Below are 20,656 nucleotides of genomic sequence, written 5' to 3'. Positions count from 1 at the left end.
GCATGGGAACAACAATAAGGCCTCTTAAAGTGTCTTCAGATCAATGAAGTGAGTCTTTTATAAGCTTTCCAAACACCACAGCGGTAAAGGGCAATCTCAGAAGATTATACTTGTCAGATTAAATGAAACCGTGGTGGGGTTTCAATTGGCGAGCAGCAAGAGGCTACCGATTCGAACAATAACATCACATCGCTTTGAAAACAGAAGCCAGAGGACTGTGGATGCACCTCACAGGTTTGCCTTGGCCGTGTGCGAGTTGATTTATAATGTGCGCCCGGGTTCAAATAAGTACTCCGTGGGATGAAAGGGTGATTAATTCAAGTGCAGGTTATTTGTCTTGGCTGACACGTGAATCACAGCAGCCTCTCCCTGCAGGACCTCTCTCTGCTGATGTACAAGATTTCAAATCATATCTGGGGTCGAACAGGTTGAAGATCGCACAGAGGTCAAGTGGTGAATGCAAATTAGAGTTTCATTTAAGCCATTGTTGGAGGGAGGCTGCTGTGTCAGGGCAGCTCTGATAGCTAGAACCAGCATTAATACAGTTTCATCAATAGCCCAATGTCATTAAGGAAATAAGGCAACAGGTCTGAGCCCATGGAAACATTCCAGTCTGATTATATGCAGTTATGACCTTAGCTGATGTCAGCCTTGTCAGGTAAAGTCAAATTTTTATTAGAATTCTCCTCACTTTTTTGTCAGGAACTTTTATCATACTGAAGTATTTCTGCAGAATTTTTCATTTTTCAAAATAGAATAAGAACATATGTATGAAAATGCCGTGTAGGGTTGGGTATCGTTCACATTTGAACTGGTACTTGTACCTGGAATTTGGTACCAGTGCCCAGCTGTACCTGTTTTGGTACTTTACTTTCTCATGAATGACAAAAAATAAGTCCAAACGAGCAAGTCTTGTCCTGTGTTTTTTCATATGAAGGTTTCAGACACACAAAATATTCTTACATACTTTTTCAGCACACTAAATAGGCTAGTATTGTTGGTAAGGAACTCTTTAGGCAGCAAGTGGCTGGTGAATTTTAGCTAATGTCAACGAACACCAAGCAGCAACCCACAGGGCTAAAAAAATGAAGCCAATACAAAAGTGCCAGAAACTGCAGTACTTTGAACGGCCACTTGAGGCTGGCTCCAAAAGCAAGTCAATCCCGATAGACCCCCATGTTAAAATGTCCAACCTTACACGTTTACAGCCTGGCACAAAAAACAGTTTCAGTCTCTATAGATAATTTTAACATTCATGATAACTGTACAGGGGTGACAGTGAAGGTGATTTTTCATTTAACTCAACTGTTTGCATGTTATTAAACCTTTAAGTTCCGCATGTTTAAGGGCAGGGCTGCTTGAGTGTCAGACTGTCCGCACATCTCCACTCTCCAAAGTACCAAGATGGAGATGGCAAAAATGCCAAATTCAAAGCTTGTGATTGCTTTCGGCTAGCCATTACCCTGATTCACTATGACTTGAACAAGCTGCAGGGGTGGCATAGTACTCTATATTTATCTGTATAGATCTGACTTACAAATAGTAGCATATTCAAAGCCTAGAATCTATCCAATCCACACAGCCTCACAAAGCCTCAATTTTAGTAAAGTAAAATGATAAATTCTTTTGGATAATGTTACATGAAATGTTCAAAGTCTTCATTTATATGAAAAGCTTTTAAAATTCTTGGCAGAGAGCTGTGACCGAATAATGATTTAACAGGAAAATAAGTTTCAACCTAGTTGTAATGAATTGAGTTGTCATTTGGTTTTGACAGTTAACATTCATTGTGTGTCAAACTGAGCCTGCTAAACTCTGCACTGTCAATCTCAATCAAACTACTCAGATATAAAGTGGGGCCAATTTATTGGACTATTCCTAACGTCAGGGAAAACGAAAGTAGCCTAAATTATCAGAACCGACCCAAAGCCATTTCTACCTGCCTAAGTGAATAAAAGTAGCCTGATTGATGGGGGAACTGTCTAATCTGGCAACACTGCGTAGTGACTAACTGGAGAACGCGCCAGCTCTGTACCCTGTAAACACTTCTGCTTTCTTCTTTCTCCATCTGTGGTTAAGCTGCTCTTTTGTCCACATCCTTTTGTTCTGTGGAGGTGGAGGCAATGCTTATATTTTTAGTTGAAACATTTTATAACATTTTGAACAAGTTGCACATGCAGAGGAAAACACATGGCTAGAGTCAGCCTGTGGCCGCACATGCACTCTTCATACTTAATTTCACTTAATGTCTCTAAAGCAATTTTCTGTGATCATCAAAACAACGTTAGTGAAAATTCACTCATGTAACGAGGAGTATTATATTTTCCTTTTTGGCAGAATTGGCACTAGTTGTGTACATGCCAACGTGGGCAGTCTGTTCTCTCTGCAGGCTGTTCTGTCCATTAAATTACACTCATCTCACTCTGAGCAGGTTAAACTAATCAAAGGCGGTTCTTAAAATATATCAATGAGCCCAATCAATGAGTCTGCACTTAACCTAGCTGTGTGGAGGCGGTCTATATCTCAGTTCACAGGGTGTATTCCTGCAGCGTTTAACCTTCTACCACAAAGCCTGGGCTGTGAAGTGGACAGGGCGAGGCTTCTGATTCCCCATCATCACTTCCTGTTTGCAGGGTTAATATCTGTGAAAGAAGCAGCAAATGGTGTTTACACTGGCCCTTGAACCTGGCACAATGCAGCGCTGCATAGAGCAGTGCAGTGTATGAGTGCTGTTTTGTTTTCTGTTTAGTGGTAGTGCATATCCACTTGAGCAGAGAGCTCTGCCAGTCAGAGCATCTCTTGACAAATGAAGGTTTTATTTAAAGTGAAGGTCGCGAGCTGCTTTTGTTTTGGAATCGCTGGAGTGAATCCCCTCTCTCTCTGAGTTGTATTTCACTTTGCTGCTAATTTAAAGTTTTTGGCTGACACATCCTTGTGAGGAGTCCATAAGCAGTCAGTCACCAGCATGAGCTGTCTGCAGTTTTAACTACTTCTGCTTTGTACAAACATCACCGTTCTGCTCCAACGTGTACGCAGTTTAACACAAAAACAACAGAATAAAACGGAGGTGGTGTTTTGTTAGTTTTCCCCTTGAACCTGTGGGCCTAAAGCATCAGTGTGCTTCAACTGAAGTGCTTTTTGAATGGTTGAACAGTGTGTGAAACCTCCTCACACATACCTGCAATTATTTTTTTTAAACTATCCTCAGAGGCTTTATAAGGAATTAAACAGCCTAACCTTTAATTTACTTAAGTGTTAAATATTTTCCTCTTCCCTGCTGTAGGTAATGTTAATCATAAAATGTTTTTGTATCTGATAGTACTTTTGCTGGGTACGACCATGAAACAAGTATTTAATTATATTCTATGTGTTATTTAAAAGGAACCCTGCAGAAATAAGCTTTGCCTTCAGATGTGATCAGAAGACCTGTCACAACTACTTTGTTTCAAACATTACCCAGTGATGTTGGTCCATTGGTCTGTCCAACACTTTGGTTCAGATCTCCATTAAATTGGTTATTGATTGTTGTGATCCCTAGAGGGTCATTCAGAAAGATCTTATTGATCATGTGACATTGCCTCTAACACCACTGTCAAGTCAAATTATTCTCTTAACAGACACTGTAGGGTGAGAATCCTCTACTACTTACCAGATGTCCATTACATTTGCTGTTGATGCTCATGTTCCTTGGCAACCCAATGTTGTAAAGTAGCAGATGTGTAAAAACTTAATGTTTCTTTACGTTTCAACAACACTGGGGTGAACAGCTGGTTAGATTTAGGCACCCACTTGGTTATAGCATAGTTTGGTATAGCCAAAACAGAATGTTAAATGAATGGCTTAAAATACCCAGTTCTGGGGGGCACAATCCCGGCAGCAAACAAACCGATAGCTTGGTTAAAACAGCTGTTTGTGGCACTATCATGACAGAAATTGCAGGGATGGCTTGGTAAAATCAACCGCTGTTCATGACACTATTCAGGCAGATAACCCAGCAATGGCTCGGCTAAAACAACCGCTGTTCATGGCACTATTCTGGCAGAAAACACACGGCGAGCTCGGCTTTAACAACCGCTGTTCGTGGCACTATTCTGGCAGATGACACAGGGATGGCTCGGCTAAAACAACCGCTGTTCGTGGCACTATTCTGGCAGATAACACACGGCGAGCTCGGCTTTAACAACCGCTGTTCGTGGCACTATTCTGGCAGATGACACAGGGATGGCTCGGCTAAAACAACCGCTGTTCATGGCACTATTCTGGCAGAAAACACACGGCGAGCTCGGCTTTAACAACCGCTGTTCGTGGCACTATTCTGGCAGATGACACAGGGATGGCTCGGCTTTAACAACCGCTGTTCGTGGCACTATTCTGGCAGATAACACAGGGATGGCTCGGTTAAAAGACCTGCTGTTCATGGCAATATCCTGGCAGAAAACCTAGCAATGGCTTGGTTAAAACACCCGCTGTTTGTGGTAGTATTCTGGCAGAAAACACAGGGACGGCTTGAATAAAACTGTTGTTTGTGGCACTGTCCTGACAAAAACCACAGGCAGACAACGCAGGGAAAGCTTGGTAAAAATCAACCACTGTTCATGGAACTATCCTGGCAGAAAACACAGGGATGGCTTGGGTAAATTTGCTGTTCGTGGCACTATCATGGCAGACGCCACAGGCAAAAAACACAGGGAAAGCTTGGTAAAAATCAACCACTGTTTGTGGCACTATACTAGCAGAAAACACAGGAGAGAAAACTACAGGAATGGCTTGGTAAAAATCAGCCGCTCTTTGTTCATGCACCATTCCCTCCACCTCCAGATGACGAAGTGTGCTCTTATCCGTCATCACTTTTAAGTGCTGATATGATGTGTATGAAAGGTACAAATGTAAATATCTGTGGTTTGCGGAAACGCCAACGTTTTCCTCTAATGACTGGGCTGTCCCTGGTGGATAAACCCTGATGCTATTAGTGACTCTTGCAATGATTTTAATCATCTGATCTCCCAAAGGAACAAACACTTTGAAATTTTAATGACCCTGAGGCATATCTTTGAGCGTTTACCAATCTTGGTAGGGCTCTAAGAGAAGGAAAATCAACAGCAATTTGTTTGTTGCATTCAGCGTTGTATTATGAAGCGTGCCTCCTCAAGGGGCCACTCACTTGGCTTTGAGTAAGAGTCCAGTTGAACACAAAAAGCTTGCCAGTGGTTTATGCACATGGAGGTTGATTGATGATGTCTGAGGCTGACCGTTGATGACGAGGTGTCAAGGTGAAAGTTTTTGAGAATGAAAATGTTTTTCCAAAGGGACACAGGGGCGCGGCTACCTTCGGCGAACAGCCGATGCATTTTTCATTCTCTGCTCCTCTTTGCCCACTTCTGCTTTGACCATTTACCCCCTGCTACTCCCCTACACTCCCTACACTTTCCTTTTCCTGGAGGTGTTCTCACACACACAAAGCACAGTGCACACTATCTCTTTGAACAGCGGTGTTTGATGTTAGAAATGAACCAGGGTGTGCGGACTGTGAGGCTTTTTCCTCACCCGATATCCTTTAGTCTTTTGTGTATTCAATGAGCAATTGCATACTCTTAACCATGCATGACTTTGATAAAGCTAATCTCGGTGTAGATGAATAGACCCTCCCTCTACACACTGGCAGCACACTTCATAAGGGAGCTTTTATGCACTGCAATGCCGTTACTTCAATGTGGGGGCTTGGACTTTGGCACAATGGTGTTTTGATGCCGCATAAAATTAGAAATAGGTTCAAAAGGCAGAATTTTCGACGGCCATTTATCATGTCCGCCTTTATCAACTAGGTCATTTTTCATTTTTTCTTGTGTTTTTTGAGAGAGAGGGGAAGAGAGAAAGTAAAAAGGAAGCGGGAGAATAGGCTACAGTGAGGAGGGAAACGCAGCGAGAATGAGGTCGTGGATAAAGAGAATGACAAAGGAAGGAAAAGTGCAGGATATATTGTAGATATATTGTGTGTTTGTCTCCTCATCCACACTCTCCCACCACGTTCATCTGAGAGTTCTCGTTTCACCGCGCCGTCTTGGTAAACATGTTGACTTTTACATTTCGGAACATTTCTGTTTTGCTGCTCCGACTGAACTGGAAGAGACAACCTAAACTTTCAAAGTTCTGCCCAAAAGTATTTCTCTGGACGTAAGCACTCTGCCACACACGCTTACTCTCCACTCCTATCCGTGGGAGTGCAGGCTTTGTAGCCGTCTCTGGTGGCTCAAAGTGGGTTGCATCGCATACTAAGTACTTTGTGTCGGTGGTATGTTATGTAAAAGTAATTCTAGGGCTAATTTCAGTTTAAAGGGGCAATGCCGTGACACAGCTGTGGGCTGTGGTGAGCACGGGCTTGCACGCTTTTAGTTGGAGTGACACTTGTTCTTGAAGTAATTTCAACGCAAACTAGGAATAGATCAGCACAAGAGAGGAGGAAGAACCAGCAGAAAATATCCCTAACCAGATAAACACCATCTTAAACGAATAATCAGTTGTCACAATAGTTGCTGATTAATCAACTAATGATTTCAGCTCTAGTTAAATGATTATAAAAATATATCTCCAAAAAAAGTGGTTAGATTGTCAGCACACTTGTGTTCTGGCAAGTGAGGGCCAGCTCTGGCCCATTTATGGCTGAGAGTTTTGTGCTTATTTTCAGCCATAGATAATCAGAATTCTGTTTATCTAGTCCAAAACATTTAAGGTATGTAGCCTTTCTTGTGTGGGTAACATTAACATTCCTCCTTTCCACCTGTCACAGATTTCTCCGGCAATGGATAACGCTCCCTGTGCGGCTCGAATATGTTGCCATATTTGCTTTTCATTGTCACACAACCCTCATGGACCCTTGTCGGTCCAAACACAGAAATCTCTGGTCTTACTTTTTGCCATCTGTCGTGTTTTCTGTAACTAAACAACCAACCGCAGATTAGACTCCTGTTTACATTGGCATGTGCATGTCATGTGTGTTTTCAGATGTGTTAGTATGAATGGAGATTACATTTGAATGATGCTAAAAAGCTCCTGTGTACAGAGATCATTTTCATTTTAAAACTCTTTTTCAGACTGATGTGGATGTAGCTATGGTTTCATCTCATCAAAGTCTTGGTCATGACTTGGTCTCAGTTTAGATGAAACACTGGCATTATGTCTATTTGACTCTGGCACATCGTTTATGAAGAGTCAGAGAGACCTTGGCTGTTTGGCTGAGCCACTGTGGCTGCCTGTGATACCACAAATAGCACTTGATAGATGGATAGATGCTTAAGTGACCTGATAATGAAATTCCCTTGTCACTTTATAGTCACCCGCTGCACAATATCTCAAGCTGATATAGCATAAAAGCACATAACATGTCATTCATAAAAACATTGTGTCCTCCTCCTCTGCACCGTGTATCTGTATGACTGTGTTTCACAGAGGCAGCCATTTATTTTGTGTTTGTGAGCAGGCAGAAAAGAGAGGAGTTCAAGGACTCAACAAGGGCTCAGGTCCCCAGGGCCCCCCCACAGAGACAATGATGACTCTCCTCCCTCACTCACACACCCACCTACCTACCTCCTTCCTGTCCTCCATTTTGACACTGAGCAACGAGGCCCGCACTGACCTTGCAGCGATTTGCAAATGTGCACCTAGCCGGTCCTCTCACAGCTACGGGAGGAGTAACGCCTGCAGCTGACGGACCAACACCGGGACATGCACAAACACACGCAGCCTCACGTGCACGTCCAGTCATGCGCTAACACACACAAAGAGTACATCTGCAGAGGGACGCTGTTTCTAGGTCCCCATCTCCCCACGGGAGCTCCCTATCATCACAAGGTCCAGCAGTCAACATAACCCCTAGACAGCTCTGCCATTCAGCGCTCCCTCCTCTCTTCCTCTCCCTCGCCGCCCATCACACCTTCAGCATAATAAGTGTCTGCAGCAGTCACACCATGGCACTGTGTGACCCCCTCAGTCATCAGCAGCGTAACCCCCACCCCTCCTCCTGGGCAAGACCAATTTACAATCTGCCCGCCTCGACGCTGCCTCCCAGCCTTCTGTGACGCCGCACCGCCGTTGTTTATTTATGACCCCTGGCCCTCCAATGAAGGGCATTATGAAAGGGATTACACAGCCAAACGGCTTGGCTCAGACCCCACTCTCATTACTCACTGCTTGTCCAGGAAGATAGCGGAGGACTCAGACAGGCAGCGAGAGATTATCAAAGTGCCGGACTGTTTGATCACTCTGTAAACTGAACGTATACACTCCTGCCAGGCGAAGAGGTTCGTCTTTCAAGGGACACCTGAAAATGCGCAGTGCTGTGGGGGCTGCCATCGCGAAGACGGCTGTAATTGAAGTGGAAATGACAAAAGGGACTCTGGAGCCCCAGCTGCCAGGCAGGACTGAAAGCCCAGAGAGAAGTTAGAGGAGGAGGAAGGACGGTGATGCAGCAAAGGCTGAGTTTTTCTCACCTTGCCATGCTCATTCACCTCAGCGTAATACAGTGAAAGCATGAGGAACACACAGAAGGAGAGAGGCGAGAGTCAAAGCGTGTTGTCATGATATATTTGAAGCTTATTCGATGTTTTCTAGTTGTATCAAAGAAGTCTAATACAATACAATATGAGGTACTAATTGCTGAAGGAGCAGTGCCTCTTGCTAGCTCCCACCTGACCCGGTTGGTGCGCAGTGCAGTCAAGTGAAGAGCAGTAAAATTAACCTGCATTAAAATGACATGCATAACCTGTCAAAAATATACCCTGTGGTTAACCCATTAATAGATCATTGCTGACATCCCTAGTATATATCTTTATCATAAAAAACACATTTATGTTTGTATTTTTAAAATCAAGAACGGACAAAAAGATGCAGAAAGAGCTGTAACCTTAACTTAATTACAACACAGTGTCCCTTGTTTGATAAATTTATGTAACTTTGGTCTTTTCAAACCCATTTCATAACCCACTGACTGAGCCAAAAGTACATGTTGCTCAAGGCTAGAAACAAGGCTGCCTCTGTGAAAAGTTGACATTTTAGAAATACAAGGTTTCCACCTGACAGGGTGCACAAAAGAGAACAGCCGCATGCACTGTTGGCAGATTTTCCTGTAGGAGCCTTTTCAGTTTAACAGCTTTCATGTGCGCACACACAATGTGAAACAACAATGCAACACTCATCAGCAAAGTGTTAAATGGTCGCTGTTAGTAATTCAGGTAGGTGTGAGCTCAACGTTTTCATCCTTGCAGACAGCATATTTCCATAGAGGGTTGTGTGCAGCTCACTGACAACGCAGCGAACCAAAAAAATCCATTAGTTTTGAGCCACATCCAAAAGCAGCAGGTGGACGGATTTTTGTAACTGTGAAACAACAAGCGCTGTCAAAACTTTTTCACTTTGTATATGATGCCTTGGAGTTCCCTTTCAAACTTTATCCTTTATATTATTTCACAATTCTGGCTTTCAGCTTTGATATAAATCCACCAGGAGGAAGAGTGATGTTGTACATCCAGAGATTAGAGAGATCAGAGACTCTGAATTGTTAAAAGTAGTGTATTCCAGCATGTGTGTGTGTGTGGGCGGTTGTGATGTGTGCTGGCAGCATGACTTGCAGCAGGTGGGTGTGTGCAGCACAGTATACAGTACCGGTACAGAGCCAATTTAAGGATGCGGCCAGCACTAGTTTTCACCTTCTTATAATGCTGCAGGGTTACTCTCCCACCCTGTGGTTAGCGGCTGCTTCAGTGATCTCGCTTCCTTGTTTCCTGGGGTAGGTTACCATGGGACCCTCCGCTGGCGGCAAGCTCAAGGAGAAAGCTCGATGTCAAAGCGTACAGGAGAGGGGTGCAGAATCCCATACCGTACTTCTCTCTTGTCCTCTTGCTTTTCCCCTCTGACTCACAGGCTGTTGCTTCATCTCCCTGCACTGAGTTCAGTTGGAGGAGTGTTACTGGTGTGGTTCAATCACCACAAGTATCTCCCTCTCACTTCTTCTGGGTGGGATCAATGCATGTGCGTGTGCCCTCCATTGCTGAGGTGTTAGTCAGCTGCCTCTATGTCGTATACTGACGTACATCTCCGTGGAACAAAACAGTGCTATCTCACATCATCTGTACTTGTAAATATCCCTCTATACGTCGATGATACCACTCTGCTGTCGGGAAATGAGGATGATCTACTATCAATGTTGACATGTTGCCTAGAGATATGGGTCATCGCACATATTAATAAACTGTACCAAGAATGTATGTTTCAGGAGTATGGAGTCATATTCCTCTCCTGGGACATTGCATATGGTGTGTTTATATTTATATGTGGTCAATATACAGATGCAGCCACCCAGAATTTCCTATGATCCCCACTGGGACATTGCTGGGTCTTTCGCTGGTCCTTGGCTTGAATAAGATCCCCTGCAATGATGTCATGAACACAGGGCCGGTTTACTGCACTTAAAATCAGCTTATTTGGTCATATTTAATGTTTATAAGGGACAGTGCTGCCCATACAGAGCATACTTTTAATAATTGTTATCATATTATGATTGTATCGTTGTGAACAAGTCATGAAAATATTATGATACAGATTGTTTTCATGCATTAAGTATACTGTGAGTAGACTACTGTTGTGAGACGGCTGATGAGTTACTATATTCGTTACCTTCCACTCCATAAAATCTCCAAGAGATGTGTCAATCAACAGAACAGCATGAAAATGAAAGCAATATTGGTGGGAAGTGAATGACATACAGGAAGAAATAACACTCATTTGAGCAACTGACTTCATCTGCAGTGATAACAGGCTGGGACAAACTGACAGAATGTTTTTTTTTTTTTTGTTTTACCAAAAATAAAATAGCAAAAATGTTACTACATTGCCGAATATACAACAAGACCCATTTAATTATGAATATGCTTTAGACAGCGTTTCACAAAGCTTTAAAACTTTCCCCCTAACTTTTGAATCTTTTCCCCGGGTGACAAAGGATCAAATTGTGGTTTGCCACTGTATTCGTCCCATATAACATGTTTACCATCAGTACAGTTGTCTTTAATGATGAAATCAGTTGAAACGGACAACATGAAACACATTTTGCGCTCGCAAAGTAAACCCTTAAAATAAACCCTGCAGCGCACCGGCTGTCAGAAACCTTAAGAGGAAATACATCCTCCCTGGGGTACTAATAGATCTATGTTTTTTATTTTAAGAAGAGACAGTTATCTAAAAGGTAAATAAGTGTGTGTTTATAGGGACAGAGTATGTGTGTTGAGGCTTATCTCATAGTGAATGCGGTCAAACAACTAAGAGAGATTGAGGTAGAGACAGTGGATGCAGTTGGAGCAGACAGCTGTTGGCGATGGCACAAGAGAAGACATTAGCAGTTAAGCTGTCAGGTGGTAATAAATGTACAGTGTAGCATTTAATATTCCCTGTCGCTCTCCCATTGCCGGTTTGTTTTTGTAACCGCAAATAGACTGCAGTAATCAGTCAATCAATACGGAGATATGAATAACTTCTTTGTCTTACATCTAAACATCATATCCCATTTATGATCCAGTCCTGTTTTGTGCTGTTGGATCATGGTGGACACACACATCAGAATGTTTGGTTTGATTAGCAGGTCAATGACCAGAAATGAAAAGAAAGCCTAACATTCATTTACTCTCCTCTCCCTCTTTCTCTGTATATATTTGCTTACTCTCTCACCCGCTCAGCCTCCCTTTAATTGGATGAAGCGAATGTAATGACACAGTATTTCATGAGAAAATAAATGGGCTCCAAACAAGCCGCCGTTCTATTCTAGGGCGACTTAATGTCACAGCAAACCCGATAACACTTATGAAATGTACACAACAGACAGGGAAGATGAATAGATTCCCTTGTAAACTGTGGCTGTGCATGTGTGATGCGTATCTGGCCCTAACTGTCTGGAAGGGACGCCACCAGCATTGGTCAGGACGTGGAGGGTTTGCAGAGGACCAGTGTGGAGGCTTGATAGCAATCAGAAGACAGAGACAAGTCTGGGAGGCATGATGATAAAGAAAAACCTTCATCTTGCTGATCAAATGCGAAAAATGTTTTCATGATGGGTCTTGAAAGCACAATTAGTCCAAAATGTATTTTCTAAGGGTAGAAATTGGCTTGTTTTAGAGCTATAAATTCATCAAATTCTTGCACAGAACAGCCATTAACTACTTAAGCATAATTAACACCCACTCTATTATTTCACCATAACGGAACACTAAAAATCCTCTAACACGTCTTTGAACTCAGACACAGCCCAAAGCAGCATAAACATGTGTTTAGATCTGTGTCATGAACAAATCTGCTGAGAGGCTTTTGGAGATATTTGCACAAAAATAACTTGAATAATTTCAAACATGTTTGGATCTTGTGATGTAAGTGTGGTTAAAAGGAATCTCTAAATATCAGCCCATTTAGAATGTAATTAAAAATTTAATTTGGAATTGCTATAAGATATTCAGTAATAGTTCATGCGTTGTATCACCCTGACTATAAGCCTTTCTGTCTTAGAAGGTTATTGTGCATGAAATGAGAGGAGGGAGTAAAACAAGCCTGGGTGAATAGAACAGAAAATGATGTGCCATATAGTGAAAAGACCTGCCTTCCTACGCCTGTGTAATTTAACGCTGGCTCTGCAGGACACACTTCGTGGTCGTGTAACGTGCAATGTTTCACATGTGGGGTCATGAGAGAGACACTGATGAGGTTTTGAAAAGTAATTAATTTTTCCTCACACAGAAAGTTTTCTGTCAGAGGAACACACATCATCTTTGATGTTAATGCATATATGATCGCATGACTTTTATCTCACCTTTTCCTGTTAGATGATTAACTCCCACATACAGATTAGTTTACGACGTGTATCCACATAGGTGTTTTTAATTAATTTTCTCTGATTAGCCCTCTCTTCAGGACTGTGTGGGTATACAGAATCTGCAGACTTCAGATGATACTAATGACCAGCATTAGACTGGTTTTTATCTCATCTCACTGACAGACGTTTCTGTCTCATTCCTTTCCACTGCTTTGTGGTGTCCTGCAGGGTTCAGTTCTGGGGCCTCTGGTATTCTCTTTATAATTTGCTGCCCTTGGGACAGTTTATAAACAGATTTAGTATTGTATATCATTTATATGCAGATTATATCCAACTCCACTTTCCATTTAAACCCAGTGAGCCTGTTAGTTTATTGAGGCTCCCAGACTGCCTTAATCCTATTAAGGAGGGGGTGGCAGAAAATTATTTACAACTCAGTGCTGATAAGACAGAGGTTCTGAATGTTGCTACCTTGACCATGCAAAGTATTTGGCCTCTTTCCTCTATAGCCAGCTCAAATCTGCATAATTTCGGGGTAGTATTTGATTAATCTGTATTTTTTGATACCCATGTTAAGCAGGTGACCAGATCCCCTTTTTTCTACTCAAGAAATAGTAGAATTCTAGATACTACAAATACATAATGCCTGTTGTAAACTTTAACAATAAAAGAAAACAAGACAGTGCAGCTGATACAGGTGTATCAATACTGCGAAAAATGAGTATTAAACAGTTTTCAATGTTCAGAATCGATATGCATCGATTTGTCGATATTTTTGACACTAGCCTCCAGGCAACCCAGAATGCTGCTGCAAGACTATTGCCCAGATGGTCTCGCATTATCCCTATACTAAATTCTCTTCAATGGCTCCCTGTCGCATATAGGATCTAGTTTAGAATTCTCACTCTTACTTAAAGAGCATTACACGGTCAGGCTCCCACTTATGTGGCTGAACTACTTCACTCAGACTCATCAGCGTGCTCTCTAAAGTCGGATACGTTAAAGAGCTGCTTCCGTGCACCATCCTTAAGACCCACTGTGATCAAGCTTTTGAGGCCTTAGCACCCAAATTATGGAATTCTGTGCCTGCTCCCTGTGTTTTCTTGTTATGTACAGTATTATGTTTTTTCTCATTATGTATTGTGTTTTAAGCTGTACCCTTTTTAAACACATGGCTTAGGTATTTCATTGTCTATGAAGTGACCACATGACCTACGTGTTGTTTAATGCCCTTGTACACCGCTTCTTGACTTATGTCTGCAATAAGTGCTGTAGAAATAAATTTTACCGACTTACTTAATCATTTTAAGAGTCTTAAGGAAATTGTGACAGTGAGCCGGCATGCGCAATACCAAGACCCTGAAACTGAAGCAGCTAAGTTCAGCCATTATTCATTAGATGATTTACCCTTTTGCTTTTTCTGCTGTGACATGTCAAATGTCTGTTCTGCAAAAAGGGCCCATTGATTGACATCTCCCTCACCTGGTGAAATGGGACAACTCATGCCGTTATCATTTTTATTTGCATATAAATGGACCTCCTTGTGAGCAGAGGTCTAATCAGCCAGGATAACTGAAGACACCTGTGTGGCTGGACCACAGATGTGCGGTGCTTTTAAACTGCAGCATTATGGCCTCTCTTTGTCAGACTCAGCTGAAACTGGCAGACTAATCAGAAGAATATTTAATGGTCCCAACTAAAGTGCAAGAAAACCAAAATGTTATACATTGATAAAGGTGTGATGAAAATCCTTTAAAGACCAGTTGAAATCACATTTCCTCAATGTTTTTGTAGTCAAAAGTAATGTCAACATGCTTTTTCATTATTCTTTTTATTTTAATAGCTGTTATGCATCCGCACCAGTGATAGCCGGAGACATTACATTTTTACGTTGTCTGTATGTACACCCCATTCTTGAGAAAGCAGTGTTTCAAGAACCACTTGAGGTAATTTGGCAAAAACATCCACTTGAACTCAATAATGAACTGATTAAATTTTGGTGGTCATAAATCAATTTTTGTCATCATTTTTGTGAATGGAATATCTCAAGAACACCTTGAGCGACTTTCTCTAAATTTGCAAATTTCAATCTTTACTTGGGCTCAACAATGAATTGATTAGATTTTGATGGTCAAAGCTCAAGGTCACTGTGACCCTGCATCCCTGTGAATGCAATATGATCTCGAAGGACCTTCCTCAAATTTGGTACAAATGTCCACCTGGACTCAAGAATAATTTATTTGAACTTGGTGGTCAAAGGTCACTGTGTCCGCGTCTTTCTCATTCTTGTGAATGCAATATTTCAAGAACACCTTGAGGTAATTTCCTAATTTTGGCAAAAACATCCACTTGGACTGAACAGCAAACTGATTAGATTTTGATGGTCAAAGGTCAAGGTCACGGTGACCCTGCATCCCTCTCATTCTTGTGAACGCAATATCTCAAGATGGTCTGGAGGGACCTTCCTCAAGTTTGGTACAAACGTCCACTTGGACTCAAGGATGAACTGATTTGAATCTAATGGTCAAAGGTCAAGATCACTGTGACCTTCACTGTGAAATCATATTGTTCTCCAAAATCATTTTTCTGGCCATTACTCACTATCATATCTCAGGAACAGAAGGGGAGACATTTGGTTGGTCACTGAATTGATGTGTGTGAAGCAGTCATGTTTTTAAAGACATGGATGTGAACTATAAGTGCAACTTGACTGGTTCGTGGAGGCATACAACCGCGAGGCAGTAATTCTAGTTTATTTTTAATAGTTAAAAAAATATCTTTGGAATAATATAGTAAATATTTCTGCTCTGTGTTTGATTGACAGCAGGTGGCAGGCTGAGCTTCAGGGAACAAGAGACAAAGTAAAGACACCTGCATCTAACTGGACCCGAGTGACAGTTGCATTTTGCATCTGCAGGTACGTTTACGTTTCCACAGTGAATGCTGATCTGGGTGTTGTTCAGAGTCTGTGGCTCTTGTGTTGTCTCGCAGGCTGCTGTCTGGTCTGTCTATAATAGAATGCTGATAGTACTGCTTTATGCAAATATGGTTTCAAATAAAGTCATTTGATTGGCTATATGAAAACAAGTTCTCCATCTATGCAAATACATTGTTATTCATTGTTTAACTCTCAAAGACTCAGCTGATCTGTTTCATCGAGACTGTGTGGGGTAGGTTTGATCAGATGTGATGACAGTGACCTGACAACATAAGCAAATGGCCCCACTGTCATTGCATCTAATTGAAAAATTGCTGAACCCTGACTGGAGTACAGGGCATCACCCTTTCCTAGCTGAACCTCACCCACCTGACAACAGTGACAAAAGCACAAATGTGAAATAACTGTTTGTGTTCACACTCGGAGAAAGAAGCAGATCAAGAAAAAAGATTCTCAGGGCCTTTAAAACTTTAAGTGTCACCCTTGTTTTCACATTAAATAGAATCGTCGGGCATGAGTAATTACACGGAAGAAATTGGTTTTTAGGCTTCAAAAGCTGGCAAAGGATGGAAAATGGACACTGAAGGTCGAGGTGGAAGAAGAAAAAGAACACTTGTACTGATGTATGTTTGAGCTTTTAGCAGGTGAGACAGCTGCTGGTGATTAGAGATGGTTTAAAATTGATGCTCAAAAATACATCTCTGACTCAGGTTAGTGCTGCAAGTGCTAGACCGTAGATTGCAGTTTTTACTCGCCTTGCTCCAGACCCTGGAATCCACCCACTCCACCAAGTTGACTGATTCGTCTGGCATCGTGACATGAACATTCGGTACTTGTTGTAGGTCAAATATGTCTCCGGTGTAAGTGATCGAGAGGACGTGGCAGTGCTGGAAAGGTAGCGGTGCAGCTGCTGTGCATTCATCCCCATTATTATGGCATGAGCCTCAGCTTTGATTGAGAGAGAAGCAATGCTTTCCATGTATCGCTTCAGTCACGAGTGTCATGATACTAAACTTGGTACTTGTATCCAAGTCAACATTTTTGTATTGTGACAACACTGGGGATGGAAGTGTTAATTACCTCCAAATGATGCTGAAACAGGTCAGATTTTGACATAAATATATCCTCATGCAGAAACACTGACATTTTTATCACACACAACAACAGCTCCATGCAGAAACTATCAACAATAGCACCTTCATTTCACAGGTTCTTTAAATCACTAGATGAGCGTGTGGGAGTTACTATACTTTCTTTGATATACCTAGGATTTAAAATTCTCTGCGCCGACTTGTAGATTAAGACATTTGCTCAATATATGTAGTTAGCATAAGAGGGATTAGTGTGTCCTACATGACTAGTGTATCACTTGGCACTATGGCAAAGATAATTAAGAGTCATTAAGACGTTTTCCGCGAGAGCTTTGTTCATTTTCCGTTTCATTTCACCCAAAGCGCAGGGTCGGCATTGTCATTCAAGTGCTGTAACAAGACACCGTGGGTCACGCTCGCTAGCTTTAAATATTCAGCTAAATTATAAGTTAGAAGGAGCAATGTTGAATCCATCAGTAGTGCAAATTGTTCTGAGCTGAAACAGAACAAAAGAGTATTGGAGTTCAATAGCGGCCGACTAATTGGTGAGACACTCTGTCACATACACTGATACATTGTTAGGAACAGTTGGACACATAACGAGTGCAACTACACCCACACACACACCTACACACTCACGCTTCTTTATTCAAATTGCACTTTCAAGCTGTAAAAAGTGTACGTGCATCCGTGGCAACAGGGCAAAATCAGTTTTGCATCTTATTTACACATATGCAGAAATGACACTGAAAAAGCAGCTCAGCCCACGTGCTGGAAGTACAGACACGAGGCAAAGAGCAAGTGTGTGATAATGCCTTTTGTCTGAGTAAGACAGTGAATCAGAGGAGGAGTTGAAGAGTGCAGCCGTCACTCTAACCCAGCGCTGCATCTCAAAGGGAAGCTCCGTCTTCTGCAGGATTTTGTTTTCCGTTTTTATGCGCGGGTAAACAGACAGCGGTGACAAGCACACGGGGAATAAGGAGGCTGCTGCGCTGCAACAGGAGATCATAAAACCCCACGATGGGTGTCACAGGGGACTTTTAGGTTTACAAAAGCAATTTTTATTGGTTGAGGTCACAGACTTGTGTATCTCTGTTCCCTCTGCTACCAATCCCCTGTGACACTGGAAGAAAGAAATCCTTTTCTTGATGTTTCTCTCACTCCATAGCTTGTTCCACCAGTGTGATATTTCTGTCTGCTAACATCCACTTTTGTCTGTTTTTCTGTCATTTCCTGCCCATCTTTCCTCTCTATTCTTTCCTTTTGATACACTTTATAACAGTTTGCATTATGCAAATGACACATTTCCCATGGAACAGTTGCTGTCTCTCTGGCAAAGTTGTCTCACTCCATACATCCCAGCTATATAGAGGCAGAAGGAAGTGGGAGGTAATTGCAGAGCTGCAGCTACAATTTACTGTAATTTTATGTTTTGTGCTGCATGAAAGTTGAAAACTATTGTTTGCTCATTTCATGTATGTCTTAAAGCTCGACACTACAGTAGAATGTTATTGACATTTCTGGTTTAAGCAATAACTTTTGAAGTCTCACAAGAATATCAAAAAAAAAAAACCAACGGCTAAACACAAAATAAAAAAAACAGATATTCAGCATATGCAAAATGCCACAAACCATCTTTTCTCTTTCTCTCTATTCCTTTCTCTTTCTCTCACTCTCACACTTTGATGGCAGCTTGTGTTCGAGGCTCTGTCACCCCAATATGGCTTGCCGTACCTGTCAGCCTCTCACACATTCTCTTTGATGTCACCAATATGTCGACGTTAGTCCAAACTGCGACGCGGATACACGTTCAAAGAGCAGTCAGACATCCTGCGCAACACCTCAGCAGCTAATGAGCCAAACACGCTCCTGTCTGTTGCGTAATGTGCATAGGCGAGGGGATGAGTCTAACTTGTGGTCAAGTTTGCAAAAATTAGGTTTTTTTTATTTTTTTCATTTTATTTTATCATAATTATTATTATTATTTAGTTTTTCTAAAGATTGTAGATTGACAGTTGCAGTCACATAAATTGGAAGAGTTTGTAGATGGAAAACGGTCTGCTGTAAACACCTGTCACCTGCCAGATTAGCTGGTTTTCCACCCAGTGGGAGTCTTGTGATTTCATTGTGCAGGAGGAAAATGGCTTGGGCAGCCTGGGCTACCTTTTTAGAAATGATATTAAACATACAAACATGTAGATGTTAGGTATTTGTGGTTTATAGAAACGTACAAGAACATTTTCTTCAGGCGACTGGGCTGGATGGAGGCAACACTGACAAGCATCATCGTATATCTACAGTATGTCGGTACATGGGCTGTTGTTGTCTGAAGAGATAAAGGGGTCCAATCTGCTCTGGAGCTGACCTGCACTCAACCTAAAACTATTTCACTGGTATTGGATTTAGTGGAGAGCTTTAATGCCATGGGGTCTAACTGCACTCTCCCCAGCCTCTTCAACGCCGTAATACATTTCTGGGGGGAAACAATGCACTGTGGACACCAGCTAAGAACCCGGGTGGAGGCCAGCTCCTTTCTAAAGGGGAAAAGAAATACGGCTTTATTAGGTCCTACAAATGTCAGTGCTGCCGAGAAGCCTGGCCTGTTTTAGATGAACCCCATCTCCCACTGGCCGCAGGAGAATTCTTACATCCATACACAAAGCCTTCATAAAGCAACATAGTTCACAGGACAAAGTCTGCTGGGTATTTTCTGCTAAAACGCTTGCTAGCTTTACTGCTGGAAAAATATCAGAAATAATTGGCCATTAGTGTATTTGGGGTAAAAGAGCATAATGAAACAACAGTGTTGTTTGTCTGCACATGGGTGTACATCTTTCCATATCTGTGTTTGTGTGTGTGTTTGAGGAAATAGCATTAGAGAGTGACGTGCACAGTCATTACTTCACAGCAGGTTACTGACAGGGCATTAGGCTCTCCTGCAGCAGGGCCTGTGAAATCGTGCTCATTATGGTGTCTCAGTTCCGATCCAGGCCTGATTTGCTCGCCTTTGCATTGCTCCTGGTTATCGTCGAGAGCAGCAGACAAAGAATCAGCAGAACAAATCTCATTAAGGGAAACGACAAACTTACAATAGGAGCTGAGATCAAACTGTAAGAGGTAAATATTGACAAAGCAAGGCAGCGAGCTGAACTCAGCAACACTGCTGATAATCTTGTTTGTGACCAGCAGTTTGTCTTTGTTCTCTTACATTTAAATTTCACTTATTGCATCAATGTTAAACACCGCGCCGTGCGGCCACACTCTTCTGCATGATTTGGGTTCAGATTGCTGCCTCCCAAATTATATTTAAAGTTTTTAATTGGAGTGTAGTCACAACCAGTGAAGGGTATTTTTCCTTAATAAGAAATAGTTGAGACTAATCATCATGATGTCTATTGAGTAACCATAAAGTATTACACACTTATTTACAAAACCTTTTGGTCCAAGCCCTGATTATGCTCATTGTATATCTAATTCCCAAAGCCTTTAGGGAATGAAATGAGTCTTCACTTAGCACCACCACCCGTAATTACTGTTGTTATGCCCGTCAAACTTTCCTTTCTAGCAAAGCACATAAGCAGTCTACACAATAGCAGATTTACCACTCAAAGGTCTTGTAGATGCAGTCAGTATTTATGGAAACGCCCACAAAATATGACATCCTGTTACACTGAGGGGGGAAACAAAGTGTTGTGTGGCTCTCTGCACATCAAATAAACATAGAAATCTAGACTTAAAGCGTATTTTTTACTCTGTTTTCCCATGTTTTGGGGTCAGAGTGAC

General features: G+C 42.0%; 1 protein-coding gene across 3 annotated transcripts in view; it reads left to right on the top strand.

The window, feature by feature from the left end:
- The window catches only part of LOC125885143 (beta-1,3-galactosyltransferase 1-like), a 118,215-nt gene that overhangs the window by 61,588 nt on the left and 35,971 nt on the right, over window positions 1-20,656 (top strand). Inside the window, exon 3 of one of the 3 annotated variants that reach the window (XM_049570627.1) lies at window positions 15,672-15,761. The exons of 1 other annotated variant lie outside the window; for it this stretch is intronic. The gene's annotated coding sequence lies outside the window, so the exon portion shown is untranslated. Of the gene's footprint in view, window positions 1-15,668; window positions 15,762-20,656 lie in introns of all 3 variants that reach the window. One more of the 3 variants, XM_049570626.1, reaches the window with a different exon arrangement.

The sequence above is a fragment of the Epinephelus fuscoguttatus genome, linkage group LG24 (assembly GCF_011397635.1).
Source record: "Epinephelus fuscoguttatus linkage group LG24, E.fuscoguttatus.final_Chr_v1".
Taxonomy (NCBI): Eukaryota; Metazoa; Chordata; class Actinopteri; order Perciformes; family Serranidae; genus Epinephelus; species Epinephelus fuscoguttatus.
The sequence above is the reverse complement of the archived record's forward strand: the minus strand, read 5'-3'. Positions and strand labels throughout refer to the sequence as shown.